The sequence below is a fragment of the Garra rufa genome, chromosome 4, assembly GCF_049309525.1.
Source record: "Garra rufa chromosome 4, GarRuf1.0, whole genome shotgun sequence".
NCBI classification, from domain to species: Eukaryota; Metazoa; Chordata; class Actinopteri; order Cypriniformes; family Cyprinidae; genus Garra; species Garra rufa.
In genome coordinates this window covers 53,345,105-53,359,410 of record NC_133364.1, presented here as the reverse complement: position 1 = coordinate 53,359,410, position 14,306 = coordinate 53,345,105, and the positions used below count along the sequence as shown (strand labels likewise).

Genomic DNA, 14,306 nt, shown 5'->3' with positions numbered 1-14,306 from the left:
AGCATATTAATAATACTAGCATAATTATACAGAGAGTTAATTAAAGCACTACACGAACTGAAAGGGAAATAAGCATATAAAACAATAAATATAGCCCATAAATATAGCCCTAACCAGTTAATATAATTATTATAAAATTAGGCCTATTGTATTAGCCTACTGTTTAATAATAATAATAATAATAAACAAATATGAAATATAAAGAACCGATCCGTTAACAGGCAAGCGGTGCTCCTGCAGCCAAAATACTGCCACTTATGTCTCTTTGCGTCAGGCGCCGCCAGAGATAAAAATATGTTATGTCCTTTAACCAGATTTTTAACAACAAATAGAACATTTGTCGGTAGTGTTGAAAACGAAGATCATGTAATGGAATTCTCCTAGTATGATCAATCAAAAAAAAAAAAAATAAAAATACAGAGATGTGCCTGACATGAAGACTATTCATGGGACTATGAATTATAAATAGAAGAACACATATAGTACATTTCTGTTGTGTTTATTTTTAATGAAATCAAATGTGATCTTGTTGTTTGCAACTATAGCAATGTCTTTCCCAAAACAGCACAAATCACTTCAGGCCTTTTCACACGGGACGCGGCAGTCGCGAGTGTCTATTTTCAATGGGAGCGGCGGGGAGGCGAAGTGCAAGTTTTGCTCCTGCACCCAAAATCCTGCCGCTTCCACGAACACGGCGCTTCGCAGCAGGCGCAGCCAAAGATAATTTTTTTAAAATCTTTTTGTGAGCGGCAGCGTCCGCACTGTGACCGCGTCGCGAACACCGCCTCAACTGCACAAAACGCTTCCACTACAAGAGAAGGCAGCAGCCGCGCGGCGATTCCGGCATGTCATTATCTTTACAAAAAGATCTTGTTGCCATGACATGCATACTCCCACGAGTTAATATGATGTTCCCACGAAATAATAACTTGTGGCCATGGCGTATTATCACGTACCCACGAGTTAATATGTTGTGACCACGGCAAAACTAGCCTAAGTGAACCAAACATGCCCCCTCTCGGTCACAGTAAATGCTTCGTTCGACTTTTCGTAGATCATCTTCCCTGTGCATAACCTCTGACCTACTTTCTGTATGATCTGAATTTCTGCGCTTTGAATTTTGAACACTGAATTTGATGTTCCGAATTTTTTTTCATCTTGAAAACTTGAAGTTGTATTTTTAAAAACTGAATATTTGAAGTCTTAGAAATCGGAACAAAAATCTGCTGTTTGAAAATACATGTCTATTTGAAAATCTGCAATTTGAAAATTCAGTTGTGTTCAATTTCAAATGTTCAATATTCAAGTTTTAAAAAAATCGAATTCAGAACTATGTTAAATACCATATAATATTCAGTTTTGTGAAATGACACTTGTCAATAATTCAAATTTGTACAGTTCAAATATCATAAAGTTTTGTCATAATATGAGCTCCATAGATGATTGATTATAATGACTCATACTGTCTTTTTATGCATTTCGTTGCACCATGTAAACATAACACCATGTCTGCATTTGCAAACGTAGAACGAGAAACAACAAGCACTACTCTACTAGGGCTGGGCAATATATCGAACGATATTGTGAGGCGCGTTTAGTCAATGAAGCCGGTGCTTTGATTAGTAGTAAATTTCCAATCGAATGCGATATTAAGCTCGATATGGCGTAGCTTGTCAGAGATTTACGTCTCTGTGTATCAATTGCCGCTCCAGCGGAATCTGAGCGGAACGCACGTGATGGAGATTTACTACTAATCAAAGCACCGGCTTCATTGACTAAACGCGCCTCACAATATCATTCGATATTTGTGACCCTGGACCACAAAACTAGTCATAAGGTTAAATTTTACAAAACTGAGATATATACATCATATGAAAGCTCAATAAATAAGCTTTCTATTGATATATGGTTTGTTAGGATAGGACAATATTTGGCCGAGATACATCTATTTGAAAATCTGGAATCTGAGGGTGCAAAAAAATCAAAATACTGAGAAAATCACCTTTAAAGTTCTCCAAATTAGGTTCTTAACAATGCATATTACTAATCAAAAATTACATTTTGATATATTTATAGTAGGAATTTTACAAAAAATCTTCATGGAACATGATCTTTACTTAATTTCCTAATGATTTTTGGCATAAAAGAAAAATCAATAAATTTGACCCATACAATGTATTTTTGGCTATTGCTACAAATATACCCCAGCGACTTAAGACTGGTTTTGTGGTCCAGGGTCACATATTGTCCAGCCCTATACTCTACACTGCTCAAAACTCGCGTTTGAATAGTCAGTACTGATTTCTTTAAATATGAAAACATACTTAGAAGCTGTCGGTCAGAAGCACAGATTGTCCTTGCAACATTGTGATTGGTCCATTTATAGCCTTAACCCTTTGTGTACATCTGGCATTGAAATCTGCTCTCCCAGGTTCAGGAAACAGTCCTCCAGTAAAGTTGTGCCTTCTTCCATTTCGTATTCAGATTCATAATCATGGGGTTACGCTAATTTACTCACCCCGTGAAGTGGAAGTGTGTTTGAACAAGCTGTTTTAGGGAGGTGTGGCTGAGTCTTAACTTTTAGAATAAATATCTCTTTGGTTTTGAGAATTTAAGCTTTGCAGCTTCACAAATCTTATCTCAGGGCTCTTTGCTCACTTTTCTTGTGAGGAGCACTCGTCAAAATTTTAGGAGCACATTCTAAACAATAATCCAGAAATCTAAAAATAAAATTGTCTTCCCATTACGAGGTAATATTTGACTCCTTAAGGTGATTTACAGGGGATTTTTTTTAACCTTTTCATATGTTTAATGAGGCTCAGTGGTGGCAGGAGTGCAATCAAATTCCTAAATTCATGCTGAGATTAATGTTTTAAATCTATTTTTTTTTTAATATGGAAATATTAAAGATAAACTGCCAGCAGCTGGGGGCAAGACACTGATTTAATTACTGAATCATATCATTCATTTGATTCCTTCGAACGGATGGTTCATGACCGATATTTGCCATTTTTTTTATATCGGCATCAGTGATGGGGACTCTAGTTTGAGACTCGGACTCGAGTGCAATTTAAGTCGCACACACAGTGACTTCAGACTCGACTTGAGACTCGTCCTCGAAAGACTTCAGACTCGACTTGGAAATGCAAATAAATTAGTAAGTAAAAATTCACGAGTATTTTGTAGTATTATCTCTCAGTCCTGGGCGTCTAAATGAAAAGCGCTCTGCAAGCGTGTTCTCTCTGTGTTGTTTCTGAAACTACCGTAATCACTGTAATATGCGCGCACACTTAAAATCAATCGCGGCTGGCTTGACCGTGTTTTTCTGAACCGCAGCTGGCTTTACCACAGTGATTATTTGCATGAGACGCTGCTTTAAAAAAAATTATAAAAAATACGGGACAAAACCCGTCCCCAAAACGGGACGCGCAATTTCATTCTCAAATATGGGACGATTACGCATTTTAAGGGACGGGTGGCAACCCTAGGGTCAATGTATAAATAACCCGAACCCAACCGACGTTTTCAACTAACCCGCCTGCAACTCGGACTGCAAAAAAAAGCTTTTAGCTTTTTCTAAAAATTATCAAGAATATTAGATCAATTCAATAGGCTAGGTTAACGAATTTTCTTATACAAACATAACGAATGCACTTCAAAAGTTTTTATATAAATAAAATAAATTCAGGAATCACCAATATGAAAAAAATAATATCATTTTATATATTAATAGTTGTATAAAATGAATAAGGAAATTATAGTGCTTTGAATTTATTAAGTAATGTTTAATTTCGTTCGTTTCGCTCTCTGGAATTTTATAATTAAGGAAATGAAACAGACCTAGGCGTTTGAAAAGACATAGTGAAATGTGTCTAATAATTCCAAAAAGAAAGAGAAGCATTGGACATAATCAAAAAATTCGAGACATTAATTAGGAATACCATTTTCTAAACAATTAAGATGCTGCATGTGTTTATCCAGTCAAATCGAAGTGTGCGTCTGTCCCCCGACTTTCCCAACAAAAATCCCACCCCTCTCAGAAAATACATAAAACTGACATTACTGAGCTATGTAATTAATTAGCTCAAATTTATAATGATTCAAATAATGAATCGAATCGAAAGATTCGGAACTTCATTAAATTGATTCAGAATTAATAGATTACACTTCTTGACCATTCGTCCGGCGAAGTAGTCAATTCAGTATACTGTATCAACTCAAAATATTATGCTCCTGGCCAAGATCACAAATAAACCAAAATATTACATTAGGAAATTTTAAAGCTGAGGTAGCTTGATCTAAACACAGATAGAACTTTTGTGAACATAAAATTCAAGACACTTCTTTTAATGAAACAATGATTTATTGACTACTCTAAGACACAAAAATAATCTACTACACACACACACACACACACACACGCACAATTCAGGGAGTAAAAGTTACAGAGTTTTGAATAGCATCCCAGAGTTCTAGTATTTCTTACTACTAGTTCTTAGATCGCAACCTTAGAAAATCACAAAAGCAGAGACTTAGTTTTTAACTACTTAAGGAATATTTTGCACCAGTTTCAGCTAAGTAAAGAGAGATCTTGTTACTTGCGTTCGGTTCAAGCAGAGTTCCACGGGCTTGTCTTTAGCAGAAGGGAACCCTGGCTTCGCTGATAGGTTGCTTCTTGATGACGTCCTCTGGGAAACACATTCGTGAGGAGTGGGCTGGTTGCCGGGAGGAGCTTCGGTTGCCGGGTTGCGCAGGTTGATGCGCTGGAAGTTCTTTTGAGTCTGCGTTGCAAGACTTGGAAAAGTTCGGCAGTCACGAAGCTTCAGTTCTGTAGAGTTTTGATGGCACCGTCGCGTGCTTGGTCGAGTGGTCGAGCGCAGATGGAAAAAGCACTCAAACCACAAGAGGCGAAAGGCGTGAGGCGAGAGCTGAGAGCTCTGAGTTCGCTGAGTTCTGAAGTTTTAAACGGGCCGCTAGGGCACGTCCCACGATGCTGGGATCCAATGGCATTGCTAAAGGGGCGGGTCACGCCACCCCCTTTCCGTCCTGTAATTCCTTCTGGTACGTGACTTCTCTGCAATTTTTGTTATTAACTTCAATAAACTAATGCAATGCATAAAGTATACACAATATCATTTTCTCGTTCATTCAGACAAACTGCAATCGTCAAGATAATTCATTCCATATCAAACAGTGGTATATTGCTTGCATGCTAATACATTTGACAACTTCCTTTCCTAAAGGCATATAATGCATAGATTAAACTTCAATCATCACATAAAACGCAGCAGGCATATAAAAGAAAACATACTGTTGCTCTAATAGCAATACTAATAAGCTGATTGTCTCTTAAAGTTTGTCTTTGCATGCTCTCCATTGAGAGATTGGGTTTTAGGAATGTCATAGGAGGGAGACGGGATTAACCGAAAGGTTCTTGTGCCTTGTAGGCTCGTATAAATCTGTCCTTTTCTGTTTATCTGATTGAAATTTATGTCGGGAGAAGACTGAACATCTGTTTCTTGGGTGCTCTCAGACAAAGAGCGGTTTGTGCTCCTTGGTCGTGTTATCACTGTTTTAGTGTCCTGTGAATTACCGTCTTCCTGTACTCCTGACGTGGATTAATGTTAACCGGCAGGCCGGGTCAAAACTAGTAGACTAGCTGGCATCTGGTGATCGTCCTGTGATGGTCATGGGTCAATTTTGTGGCTGAGAAAGAGGGTCCTTTTGTTTCTTTGGAATGTGGCCATTTCTGTTTGGTGCGTTGAGAGACCAAGATCCTACAGCTATATGCGTTTAAAAGTAGCCTATTAAAATGGTACAGTGGCATTGCTCAGTTCAACGTGTTGGGAAATCGGGCATTTTGTCCCTCCATCATTTATTCAACAGTTAATAACGCTTAACATTCAAAAGGTAAATATTATTCAGCCAATAGTGTGTAGGTCTATGTATTTCATAGAAAATTGTGTCTAGTACTATATAAATTACAAAGGTTTAATTGGCATCTTTATTTCAAATGACCCGACCGACCGCGACCCGAATATCATTAAAAATATTTTTGGATGAATCGTAACCGCGGGTAACCGCTGGTGACTGCAGGCACCCGCTTATTTTGGATCAACCCGCGCATCACTGATGAGGATAAAAGATTCAGGCTCAACAACATCTAATTTTATCAGGCATCTGAAAACGCATCCTGATAGCTCAGTAACGTTAAACGTGTTTAGCTCAGCATTGACCATCTACCGTTAGCTTGCTTCTTGCTTTAGCTATGATCTAACATACGACTGTCTGTCTTCCTTATGAAATATAAATGAGCATTTGTTTTACCCTTGTATTGTGTTCTGTTGGACTCTAGCTCGGAGACTTGAGACTTGACTTTGACTCTAGCTCAGAGACTTGAGACTTGACTTGGACTCTACCTCAGAGACTTGAGACTTGACTTGGACTCTAGCTCAGAGACTTCAGACTTGACTTGGACTCTAGCTCAGAGACTTGAGACTTGACTTGGACTCTAGCTCAGAGACTTGAGACTTGACTTGGACTCTAGCTCAGAGACTTCAGACTTGACTTGGACTCTACCTCAGAGACTTCAGACTTGACTTGGACTCTACCTCAGAGACTTCAGACTTGACTTGGACTCTAGCTCAGAGACTTGAGACTTGACTTGGACTCTAGCTCAGAGACTTGAGACTTGACTTGGTCTCCAGCTCAGAGACTTGAGACTTGACTTGGACTCTAGCTCAGAGACTTGAGACTTGACTTGGACTCTACCTCAGAGACTTGAGACTTGACTTGGACTCTAGCTCAGAGACTTCAGACTTGACTTGGACTCTAGCTCAGAGACTTGAGACTTGACTTGGACTCTACCTCAGAGACTTCAGACTTGACTTGGACTCTACCTCAGAGACTTCAGACTTGACTTGGACTCTAGCTCAGAGACTTGAGACTTGACTTGGACTCTAGCTCAGAGACTTGAGACTTGACTTGGACTCTAGCTCAGAGACTTGACTTGGACTCTAGCTCAGAGACTTCAGACTTGACTTGGACTCTAGCTCAGAGACTTCAGACTTGACTTGGACTCCAGCTCAGAGACTTGACTTGGACTCTTGCTCAGAGACTTGAGACTTGACTTGGACTCTAGCTCAGAGACTTCAGACTTGACTTGGACTCTAGCTCAGAGACTTGACTTGGACTCTTGCTCAGAGACTTGAGACTTGACTTGGACTCTAGCTCAGAGACTTCAGACTTGACTTGGACTCCAGCTCAGAGACTTGACTTGGACTCTTGCTCAGAGACTTGAGACTTGACTTGGACTCTAGCTCAGAGACTTCAGACTTGACTTGGACTCCAGCTCAGAGACTTGAGACTGACTTGGACTCTAGCTCAGAGACTTGACTTGGACTCTTGCTCAGAGACTTGAGACTTGACTTGGACTCTAGCTCAGAGACTTCAGACTTGACTTGGACTCCAGCTCAGAGACTTGACTTGGACTCTTGCTCAGAGACTTGAGACTTGACTTGGACTCTAGCTCAGAGACTTCAGACTTGACTTGGACTCCAGCTCAGAGACTTGAGACTGACTTGGACTCTAGCTCAGAGACTTGACTTGGACTCTTGCTCAGAGACTTGAGACTTGACTTGGACTCTAGCTCAGAGACTTCAGACTTGACTTGGACTCCAGCTCAGAGACTTGACTTGGACTCTTGCTCAGAGACTTGAGACTTGACTTGGACTCTAGCTCAGAGACTTCAGACTTGACTTGGACTCCAGCTCAGAGTAGGGGTGGGCGATATGACCTAAAATTAATATCACGGTATTTTTCATCTTTTGAACGGTGACGGTATAATATCACGGTATTTCTTTTTTTGGTACATTTTGGGAGGAGTAGCCTGTCCTGTCCCTTTAGTATGTAAATAAAGTTAATATTTTTATATTATAATAAGTAAATGGTAGGTATCCTTATCAAAAAGAGACATAGGAGAGTATTATGCATTCTCAACATATTTATTTTGCAAAAAACCTAAAGATCTTACTTAACAGTGTACAACAAAACAAAAATTATTTTTTTATTGAAATTTAATTTCTGCAATATTTAAAACCTTTAAATAACTGGGGGAAATCAACCCATGGCAATTAGTTTATAAGTAGACCAATTCTGTGGGGAAAAACGCGGACTTGGCAACCCTGCATCCAACACGAGCTGCTGGAGTTTGTCTTTGCACACATGAGTACGAAATTTTCGTCCGACATTTTTGCACGTTAAAAAAAATACAGGTTATGTTAATCGAGTTTACACACTGCCTCTGAAACTTTCGTCCGTCATAAAAAAATTCGGATCGTGTTTGATTTTATGCATTTTCGCATCCATAATAAGCATTTTGATAAGGACGGCGAATATGAGAAAAAAAAAAAAACGCATGCGAAAATCGGACTCAGTGTACAATGACCTTTAGATTTGAATGATCACGGGTCGAAAGTAAAGAGAGATGACAAAAATAGACTGGAGGATTTGTTGCAATCTTGTACTCACTGACAAATATCTATTATAAGATGTGCTGCTCCCTTTACAAAATCGAAAGTAAAAGTAAACAGGCCGGTCGCGTTCGCCTCGCGCCGCTCAATTTGTGATCCGCTGTGTAAATCCTTTGGCCGGCCGACCGGGAAAAGTCCCGGTCGTCCCGAATGCCACTCCGCCCCTGGTATAGGCTACAGGCCCGACCTTTCTTCAGGATGTTTCACCAGTCGTTTGCCACTCCCCTTTTACCTACCACCTGCAAAGCTGATACGAATATGTTTTACTTTTTTATTTACAACAAGATATATAGTATAAGGACAGGTATTCAGACCACAACTGAACGTTTGAAGAAAATTTATTGTTTTAAATATACCGGTATTGACGGTATTAGAAAATCCATGTCGTGGCGCAATCTCACACCGGTGATGACTATGACACCGGTGTACCGCCCACCCCTAGCTCAGAGACTTGAGACTGACTTGGACTCTAGCTCAGAGACTTGAGAGCATCTCTGATCGGCATTGGCCGATATCCGTGTTTAGTAGCGCTAATTTAAAGTCAGGCACATCCGTGGGCAGCTCCTTGTTATTGGTGTTATATTGTAAGATTCAATAACAGTTCTGAGAGATAAAGGTAAGGCTTCAATTCTGATATTTCTAAGTCCCATTTCCATATATTTACTATATATTTCTAGTAAACTATGAAACTATGTTGCTTTCACTTAGTGAAAGAAAAAATTAATAGCGTAGAACCAACAGGACCTGGCATAATGCTACAGCTGGTTGAAGGTTCCCTTACTTGCAGTTAACTTTAGTCGAAAACTATCAGCAGCTTGCTTGCTAACATATTAGCCCCAGTGTTATAAGTTCTGCTCGATTTTTCCTGTATCTGAGTTGGAGAATTTCACAGAGTTCCACTGAGGTGGAGGAGGTGGCAGCTCTCACAAACAATGCAGCGTTGTGATTTAGGGCTACGTTACTCTGCCCCGCTCGGAGACAGTGATGCACAGATTGTGGTTATATCCACGGGTGCTGCGGATAATCCACGAGTCTGGTAATAAAAAAAAATGCATTCTAATTACTTGTGGGTGGGTCGCGGGTGGATGAGTTTAATCAATAATGATGCAAAAATTAACTACATTTTCTAAAATCTGAACCTGAGTTATGTAGTGAGGACCATGGCGCCAGCTTCCATTTAAATATATTTTGATGATTGCACCTGATGTGTCTTCTCCGTCCTCTCTGTCACCCCAGATACTGAAAGTTTATACTTATGGTCATGTCCAGATGTCACTAAACGTTATTTTTTTTTTAACATGGATTTGGCTTAAAATCACGATTAAACCTATACAAGTGAGCAGCGATGTGCAGATCAGCTGTTAAAATTAACCATCCATTCATCATATTATCAAACAAAACTAAGAATTAGAATAATGTAATAGGAAGATTGTGTGCGGTTAGCGGGTGGGACGCGGGCGGATTACACTATTGCCTGATTTTGCTTTATTTCATCATCAAAAGTACGATTTTGCTCTCTTTTGTCATCAAAAGTAGTCTGAAACAAGTCACAACTGAGCCGCTGTGCATCTCCATTTAAACAGCATTGTTTCGTTTATAAATGAACGTGCATTTTTAAACGAATCTAGTGAAATGATTAAATTTCCCATATGTAAAGACAGTCACTTGTTTTATTCAGGAATGAATCAGCTGTTAGAACGAATCAAATGAATGATATGATTCAGTAATAAATTAGGGTCTTGCCGCCACCTGCTGGCAGATCTTTTCAGTTATATAAATCATTTAATATTCCTGTATTCAAATATTTAAAACATTAATCTCAGTTCTAAAACTTTCATGTATAAGATTGAAAGTTTTTTTATATATATTATCTGTTTTATATATTTAATACTTGGTCAGTTTGATTTGTTTGGTTAACTTTGGTTAAATCTGAGAGATGGTTCATGTCAGTGTTCATGATGTTAAGTTTAAAGATGTTGTGCATCCACTTATTATTAGTGTGACATTTTAGCATGCAAATAAAGGGGAGAACTTCAAGATATCGACCCTAAAAGCTGGCCAAAAAATCAGTAGCACATATCGGCCACAAGCTGACCCTGACCTCTAAACATTGGCATCGGTTATAGAAAAACCCACATCGGTCGATTTCTAGTTTAAATGATCATTATTTTTGATATCCCACACACCAGCTCTCCCAAATCTGCTTCTGGTGCCACCATCTGTAGGACTTATTGGCACTGCTCTCAAATGTTAGTTTGTTCATGTTTTTCAGCTTATAACAAGTTACTGAAAATGAACCATTTTTACTTTTATTTCAGAGTTGATTAAAGGAAAAGAGGAGAATGAAGAATCAAGTCAAGTTGAGGAGAAAAACCATTTCAAAACTGGAGAAAAAACTTTGAGTTGCTCTCAAGCCAAACAGAAAGATTTAAAGAAAAGAAGAGCAGAGAAATGTTGCACCTGCACTCAGTGTGGAAAGAGTTTCACAAGAAAAACAGATCTTGAGCGCCACATGATAATTCATACTGGAGAAAAACCATTTACTTGTCATCAATGTGGGAAGAGTTTTTTACGCTCATCAAACCTAAAGGAGCACATGAACATCCACACTAGAGAGAAGCAGCACACATGTGATCAATGTGGTAAAGTGTATTTAACGGCTTCAGGTCTGAGGAAACACTTGAAACTTCATACAAAGGTGAAACCACATTCATGCCATCTGTGTGGTAAGAGTTTTTGCCATTTACAAAGTTTGCAAGTGTATGAGAATATTAATACTGGTGTGAGAGAATGCATGTGTTCTAAGTGTGAAAAGATTTCTACTTCAGTAACTTATTTAAAACTGCATAAGTTGATTCACATTGGAGAGAAGTCTTATGAGTGTTCACATTGTGACAAGAGATTCAGTACGTCAGGAGGCCTGAAAATACATGAGATGATCCACACTGGAGAGAAACCTTATAAGTGTTCACACTGCAACAAGAGTTTTAGTCAGTCAGTACATTTGAAAACACATGAGATGAACCACACTAGTGAGAAACCTTATAAGTGTTCACACTGCAACAAGAGTTTTAGTCAGTCAGTACATTTGAAAACACATCAGATGATCCACACTGGAGAGAAACCTTATGAGTGTTCACACTGCAACAAGAGATTTAATCAATCATCATCTCTGAAAATACATGAGAGGATTCACACTGGAGAGAAACCTTATGAGTGTTCACACTGCAACAAAAGATTTAGTCAGTCAGCATATCTGAAAATACATGAGAGGATTCACACTGGAGAGAAACCTTATGAGTGTTCACACTGCAACAAAAGATTTAGTCAGTCAGTAAATTTGAAAACACATGAGATGAACCACACTGGAGAGAAACCTTATAAGTGTTCATACTGCGACAAGAGTTTTAGTCAGTCAGTACGTTTGAAAACACATGAGATGAACCACACTGGAGAGAAACCTTATAAGTGTTCACACTGCAACAAGAGTTTTAGTCAGTCAGTACATTTGAAAACACATGAGATGATCCACACTGGAGAGAAACCTTATAAGTGTTCACACTGCAACAAGAGATTTAATCAATCATCATCTCTGAAAACACATGAGAGGATCCACACTGGAGAGAAACCTTATGAGTGTTCACACTGCAACAAGAGATTTAGTCAGTCAGCATATCTGAAATTACATGAGAGGATTCACACTGGAGAGAAACCTTATGTGTTCACACTGCAACAAAATATTTAGTCAGTCATCATATCTGAAAATACATGAGAGGATCCAAACTGGACAATAACCGTATCACTGCACTGCAAATGAGAAGCATTTTATTCAATCATCTGCTATACACAGTCATGCAGAAACAATCAGTTGTTTTTTTGTGTATATCTCTGGCAGATTTACACATTCTAGTCTGGCATGCATATGTATACCCATCCCTACTTGTAAATTTGAAGGAGAGAGATCAAACTTAGTAGCAAAAAATTAGTATTCACTTTTACTTCCAGTAGTTAATGATCATTTTGCTTTGAGTCATTATTAAATGTTACTTTTTATTAATACATTATCTTTACTTTTTATATTTTATTAACAACATTTGTGGTCAACTGATTGAATTTGCATAAGAAAAAAAAATATTTTAGCTTTGATAGTTGAAAGTCACGTTTTTGGGCTTTGTTTTAAATATCTAAATAAAGCTTTTAAATGGAACTGAATTAAAAGCCTTTGTCTTTATATTTTTCTGCACACAGTGAAATTATGAGCATTATTTCTGACTGGTGTTAGGAAAAGAACATGTACTACAGACAATATATGAGACTACAGACTGTACAGTATCATAATGAAAGTATATACAACAACCGACAGAGTCGTAATATTGCACATTGCGATTTATATACATAGGCCTATATGGAAGAGACGCAAGGGGGCGGAGTCTGGGGAGTGAATTTCAAGGGGGACGGCCTTTCAGTTCCAGGTGGATATAGGCATGGCATTCTGGCTAATGCCATGCAGGGCCAGACTATTTTCTTTAAATGAAAGAGGGCAGAGACCAGGTTAAGGCCAAAGATGGAGCTGCTTGACCAGAAGGTGGAGCAGAGAAGACAGATGGTGGTCTAGGTGGAGCTGGCGGAGCACACCGTGGCTAAGGTGGATCTAGCTTAATTGGCAACCAGAGTGGAACTGGTTCTGGTTTGGGTTCAGTGACCGAACTAGGTTCGAAAGCTGAGTCTTGGACTGAACTTGGTTCAGGATCAGAAACTTGAACTGGACTTGGCTCTGAAATGGATTCTTGAACTGAACTAGACTCTGGAACAAATTCTTGGACTGGACTTGTCTCCAGGACAGAAACTTGAACTGGACTTGACTCTGAAATGGATTCTTGGACTGAACTTGGCTCAGGACCAGAAACTTGGACTGAACTTGGCTCAGGACCAGAAACTTGGGCTGGACTTGGTTCAGGAACAGAAACTTGAACTGGAACAGATTCTTGGACTACACTTGGCTCCAGGACAGAAACTTGAACTGGACTTGGCTCTGGAATTAATTCTTGGAATGGACTTGGCTCAGGAACAGAAACTTGAACTGGATTTGGCTCTGGAACAGATTCTTGGACTACACTTGGCTCTGGAATGGATTCTTGGACTGCACTTTGTTCCAGACTGAGAGTACAGTATACTGCCCAGACACACAACATTGCCACTGCCATAACTGGAAGCACTGAAGACAGAGGACTTGCCTCTATAACCTCCACTGTTGATGGTCCAAGGATGCCAACAGCCGGCCCCAACAACCGGCCTCAATGGTGGATCAGCCAAACTGGATGCGAGCCTCAAATGCCCCAAGAAAGCCTTATTGTCTCCAAATGCAACACTCCTGATGACAGGGAACTCTGATGTTGTCCATAGTGGCTCAAGACCTTGGCGTGGCTTTCAAACCGGCTAGAGTTTCTGGTGCAGCAAAACAACCAGGTGATGCAGCAACTCTGGCTGATTAGGTGACAGGTGAAAAAGCAGCTCTGGCAGGTGGTGGCTCTGACTGTGGCCTGGCAACCATCTTGGGTGCTGACTCTGGCTGTGGCATGGCAACCATCTTGAAAGCTGACTCTGGCTGTGACGTGGAAGTGGTGACAAACATTGGACTTGAAATCATTAGTGTGTGGCATGTTGGCAATCCTGGTCGGACAGACTCTGTGGCCACTGAAGCCCATGGCCTTCTGCCAACCAAAATATTTAGGGGAGACTTCCTCTTCCACTTCCCCCACAGTGAACTTGGACATA

The 14,306-nt window shown here is 39.6% G+C and overlaps 1 pseudogene; it reads left to right on the top strand.

Annotated features, from left to right (window-relative positions):
• The first annotated feature begins 4,678 nt into the window (after positions 1-4,678).
• Positions 4,679-12,692, top strand: LOC141333020 (uncharacterized; annotated as a pseudogene).
• Positions 12,693-14,306: the final 1,614 nt, after the last annotated feature.